This window comes from Meles meles, chromosome 13, assembly GCF_922984935.1.
Source record: "Meles meles chromosome 13, mMelMel3.1 paternal haplotype, whole genome shotgun sequence".
Lineage (NCBI taxonomy): Eukaryota > Metazoa > Chordata > Mammalia > Carnivora > Mustelidae > Meles > Meles meles.
Window position 1 is genome coordinate 61,659,382 of NC_060078.1, and position 5,429 is coordinate 61,664,810.

The window sequence follows — 5,429 nt, forward strand, 5'->3', positions numbered from 1 at the left end:
TTCTCTTCACTCCCCAAGGCCTCCAGACCACCAGTTCTCCACTGTTGGGTGGAGCAGATTCTTGCTTGTTTTGCAGTTTCAAACCTTTGCTATTGCCATTACTTACTGACCTCCTGTGGCTCATTTTCATCTAAGATTTAAGATCTGGGCACCCAACTCACATCCTTCCTCTCCAATCCCACCGTCATCCCACATGACTTTAGAGTCCGTGAGGGATGATCAGCCAACATCCCAACTTCCTAGTTCCTTTATCTCCTCAAATCCAAAGATTGTCACCCTTACTTCTACCTCAGTGACTCCTCTAAACTTCAAGCCCCATCCCCAACTTCATGCTTAGCAGATAATCTTATCTTTTACTTAAGAAATCTGAGAACATTGGGGCACCTGGTTGGCTCAGTTGGCAGAGCATGTGACTCTTGATCTCAAGGTTGTAAGTTTGAGCCCCACGTTGGGTGTAGAGATTCCTTAAAAATAAAATCTTTTAAAAAATTGAAAAGCAAAATACCCAGAATTGCCAAAACAATACAGAAGAACAAAGCTGGAGGACTGACACTACCTGATTCTAGACTTACTGTAAAGCTGCAATAATTAAGACAGTGCGTTACTGGGAAAAACAGACAAATGGATCAGTGGAACAGAATAGAGAGCCCAGAAATAGAGACGAATGAAAATAGATAAGTGATCTTTGACAAAGTAGCAGAGGCAATTGAATGGAGAAAGGCTAGTTCCCTTAACAAATGATGCTGGAACAATGACATCCTTATGAGGAAGGAAAGAAGGAAGGAAGGAAGCAAGAAAGGAAGGAAGGAAAGAAAGAAAGAGGAAATGATTACACAATAGACCTTCCACCTTCCACAGACGTTATTATCAAAAAGTGGATCATAGACCTAAATGTAAAACACAAAACTATAAAACTGATAGAAGGTAACATAAGAGAAAATTCAGGGACCTTCAGTTTAGCGATGACTTTTTAGATACACACTGTAAGCATAATCCATAAAAGAAAAAAAAAGATAAGTTGGACTCTCTTAAAATTTAAAACCACACCATGAAAGTCACTGTTAAAAAAATGAAACAAGCCACAGACTGGGAGACAATATTTGCAAAACGTATATTTGATAAAAGATTACTATCCAAAATATGCAAAGAACTCTGAAATCCAACAATAAGAAAACAACCCAGTTTAAAAATGGGCGACAGATCTGAACAGACATCTCACCATAGATGATATATGGATGATAAATAAGCATATGAAAAGACACTTGATGTCATATATCATTAGGGAATTGCAAATTACAACAACAGTGAGACCCACTACACATATATTAGAATGGCTAATATCCCAAAAACTGACAATACCAGATGCTGACCAATGTGGAGTAACAGCAACTCTTATTTGTAGCCGGTGGGGATGCAACCACTTTGGAAGACAGTTCAGCAGTTTCTTGCAAAACTAAACACTCTTATCATTTTATACACATTAGAATGGCTATTGTATTTTTTAAAAAACCCAGAAAATAACAAGTGTTGGTGAAAACACAGAGAAATTGGCAACATCATTCATTGCTGGTGGTGGTGTAAAATGGTGCAGCTTCTGTGGAAAAATATGATTGTTCCTCAAAATGTGAAACATAGAATTACCGTCTGAGCTAGCACTTCTTACCTACATATATGTACAGAAGAATTGACAAGAGGGACTCAAATAGATACTTGTACACCGATGTTCACAGCAGCATTATTCACAATAGCCAAAAGGTGGAATCAACCCAAGGGTCCACCAACAGATGAATGGATGAACAAAACGTGTTATATACACACAAAATGGACTGTTACTCAGCCATAAAAAAGAATGATGTTCTAAAACATGTTGCGACATGGATTAACTTTGAAAAACTTTTGCTAAGTGAAATAAGCTAGACACAGAAGGACAAATATTGTATGATTCCACTCGCAAGAGGCATCTAGAATAGATAAATTCGTAGTGACATAAATCAGAATAGAGGTTACCAAGGGCTGGAGGGGGGTGGGAATAGGAAGTAATTATTTAATAGGTACAGAGTCTCTGTCTGGGACAGTGAAAAAGTCTGGGAAATAGGGGCAGTGGCTACATCAGTACACTGTTATGTACCTAATACTACTGAATGGCACACTAAAAAAATTGTTAAGATGGTAAACTTTATGTTATTTCTATTTTGTCGCCATAAAAAATATGACCCAGCAATTGTGGTCCTGGTTTTTAAGAAAATCAGTAGAAAATTTATGTCCACTTGAAACCTACACACAAATGTTTATAGCCACTGTATTCATAATTGCAAAAAACTGGGAGAAACCATTAATTAAGGGGCGAATGGATAAGCAAACTGACACATCCATACAAAGGAATATTATTCTGTGATGAAACGAAATAAGCTATCAAACCATAAAAAGACATGGGGAAGTTTAAATACACACTGTTTATTTAAAGAAGCTAGTCTGAAAAGGCCACATGCTGTATGGTTCCAAGTGATTGAGTTTCAGGAAGGCAGACAGAGAGACAGGAAAAATGTCAGGGGTTGCCAGGGGCACAAGGGGAGGGAGGAGGGCTGAGTAGGTTGAGTCCAGGGAGTTTTTAGGGCAGTAGAACTATTCTGCACGATACCGTAATGGTGGATACATGACATCTTGCATTTATCAGAACCCATAAAGCCCAAACAACACAAAAAGTGAACCCTAGTGGAAAGTCTGAGCTTTGTTTAGTAATAATGCATCAATATTGGTTCAACAATTTAAACAAATATGCCACAGGAATGCAAAATGTTATTAACAGGAAATTTTGAATACGGGAGAAAGAACAGCCTCTTTACAGAACTGACTTTATTCTTTTGGACTCTGTAAAGAGATACAGTCTATTGAGGGTGTGGGGGAATCATATCCTTGGAATGGCCCTACAGTATCCTTAACCTTGTGTCTGGGATGGCAGTAAACAGTCTAATTGCAACATATGAAACAGAACTCAGAAGCTACACAAGAAAATCTATCAGCTTTGATGGAGCTGAAGTATAGCATCTCTGGGTGTCGTGACAAATACTTATTAGTGTATCTTGTACTTCTTTAGGACTTTAGGAGGGGTACTATTATTGGTATATTGTTGTTCAAGTTGACTGTACTAGTGATAGCTTGGGGAAACTAAATTGTAACGTTAGTGTGATGATCGTCTCTAGAGAAGCCCAGACTCAAGCAAGTTATTATTAATGGTAAGGGGAACATGCTAAGTCATAAATATAGACCCTGACATTAGGGGCACCTGGGCAACTGAGCCACCCAGGTGCCCCAGAATCATCATGTTTAACAGCAAAAATATTTATCAAACAATATACCACCAAACAAAAGGTCTTAAAACCTTGTACAAAGATTTCATAACTAAATGGTGCATCTCCAGACCCAAAGGTCTAATTACTTAATACAAAGATCCAGGCCTCGTGGTCTTATACAGGTCCAGCAAGTGCACCTGTTGAACTGAGGATCCCTGGAATGCTGCCAGGGAAGGTCTTCAAAATGATCTTGCTGGAACCTCTGGAATTATCAAAAACAATAAGACTATAGCTCAATATAGGGCATATAAAGACAAAACTGAATTTGCTTATTATAATAAAGGCAAGCAGGCAGTTTCTCTAAGCCAAATAGGCTGCTGATCATAATAGAGTTTGGGGGAAGTATAAACTTCAGGGGTTGATGGACATAAGAAGGTTGATATTATCTATAGAAGTGTTCCTTGGGTGAGACTGTTGTTGATTGGTTGGCATTCTGAGGGGTAATTTTGGCATGAATTCACTCCTGGATGACGGACTTTTCAATACTGACCCTGACTGCTTGATTTGTAAAAGGGATTAACTGAGGTTGGTTGTCATTAACTGACTGAACAGATTTCAAACAAATTCTGGTGGTATATTAGTCTATTTCTATATAACGATATTACCACAAACACTGGCTTAAAACAACACACATTTATGGGGCACCTGAATGGCTCAGTGGATTAAAGCCTCTGCCTTCGGCTCAGGTCATGATCTCAGGGTCCTGGGATCAAGCCCGGCATCAGGCTCTCTGCTCAGCAGGGAGCCTGCTTCCTCCTTGCCCTCTCTCTCTGCCTGCCTCTCCACCTACTTGTGATCTCTGTCAAATAAATAAAATCTTTAAAAACAAAACAAAACAGAAAAAACCCCACACATTTATAGTTCCTGTGGGTCAGGAATCCAACTACAATTTTTCTGGGCCACCTACTTATGGTCTCACAAGGCTGCTGCCATCAGGGTGTGAACCAGGGCTGGGTTCTCATCTGGAGGCTCAACTGAGTAAGGATCTATTTCCCCACTGGCCTAGCTGTTAGTAGTATTCAGTTCCTTTAGGCTGTTTGATTGAATGCTTCTTATTTATTTATTTATTTATTTATTGCTGGCTGTCAGCTGGGGGCTCATTTCTCAGTGACCAGAAGCAGTTCCTTGGCATGTGGAGTTCTCCAACATGGCCCCTTGCTTCTTCACAGCCAGCAAAGGGGAAAGAGACTTCAGCAAGATGGGCCTGCAGTCTCTGTAATCACATAACCATGTATACACAATCATGTATCTCCCATCACCTGTGCATATTCTATTGGTTAGAAGCCAGACACAGGTCCTGCCCACATGTAAGAGAAAGGGATCCCACAAGCATATGAACACCATAAGATGGGGATCATGGGGGCGACCACCGTCAGTGGCCAGTCTGTCTACAACAGGTGGCTACCTGTTACCATGGCTACATAGCAGTCTTTTCCTAAATTTGTGGGGGGTGGAGCAACTGGAGTCCACCACACTGTTACCGGGAACTCAAAATGGTAAAAACTTTGGGAAACCGTTTGGCAGGTTTTTTTTTTTTTTTTTTTAAGACTGTATTTAGTTGTTTGAGAGAGAGAGACAGAGTATGAGTAGGGGGAGAGACAAAGGGAGAGGGAGAAGCAGACTCCCTGCTGAGCAGGGAGCCTGACACAGGGCTTGATCCCAGGACTCTGGGATCATGACCTGAGCCAAAGGCAGACATTCAACTGACTGAGTCACCCAGGTGCCCCGGCAGTTATTTATTTTTTTTAAAAAGATATATTTATTTATTATTTTAGAGAGAGAGAGTGAGAAGGGGGACGGGCAGAGGGAAAGGGAGAGGATCTTCAGCACACAACCCACTAAGCAAGAAGCCTGACACAGGGCTTGATCCCAAGACTCTGCGATTACAATTCTGAGATCATGACTTGAGCTGAAACCAAGAGTTTGGAGGCCCAACCAACGAGCCACCCAGGCACCTCTGGCAGTTTCTTGAAACATTAAACACTTATATGACCCAGCCATTCCACTCCTAGATATTATCCAAGATAAATGAAAACAACCCAGAAAAGGACTTATATATGAATGCCATTGCAGCTTTAT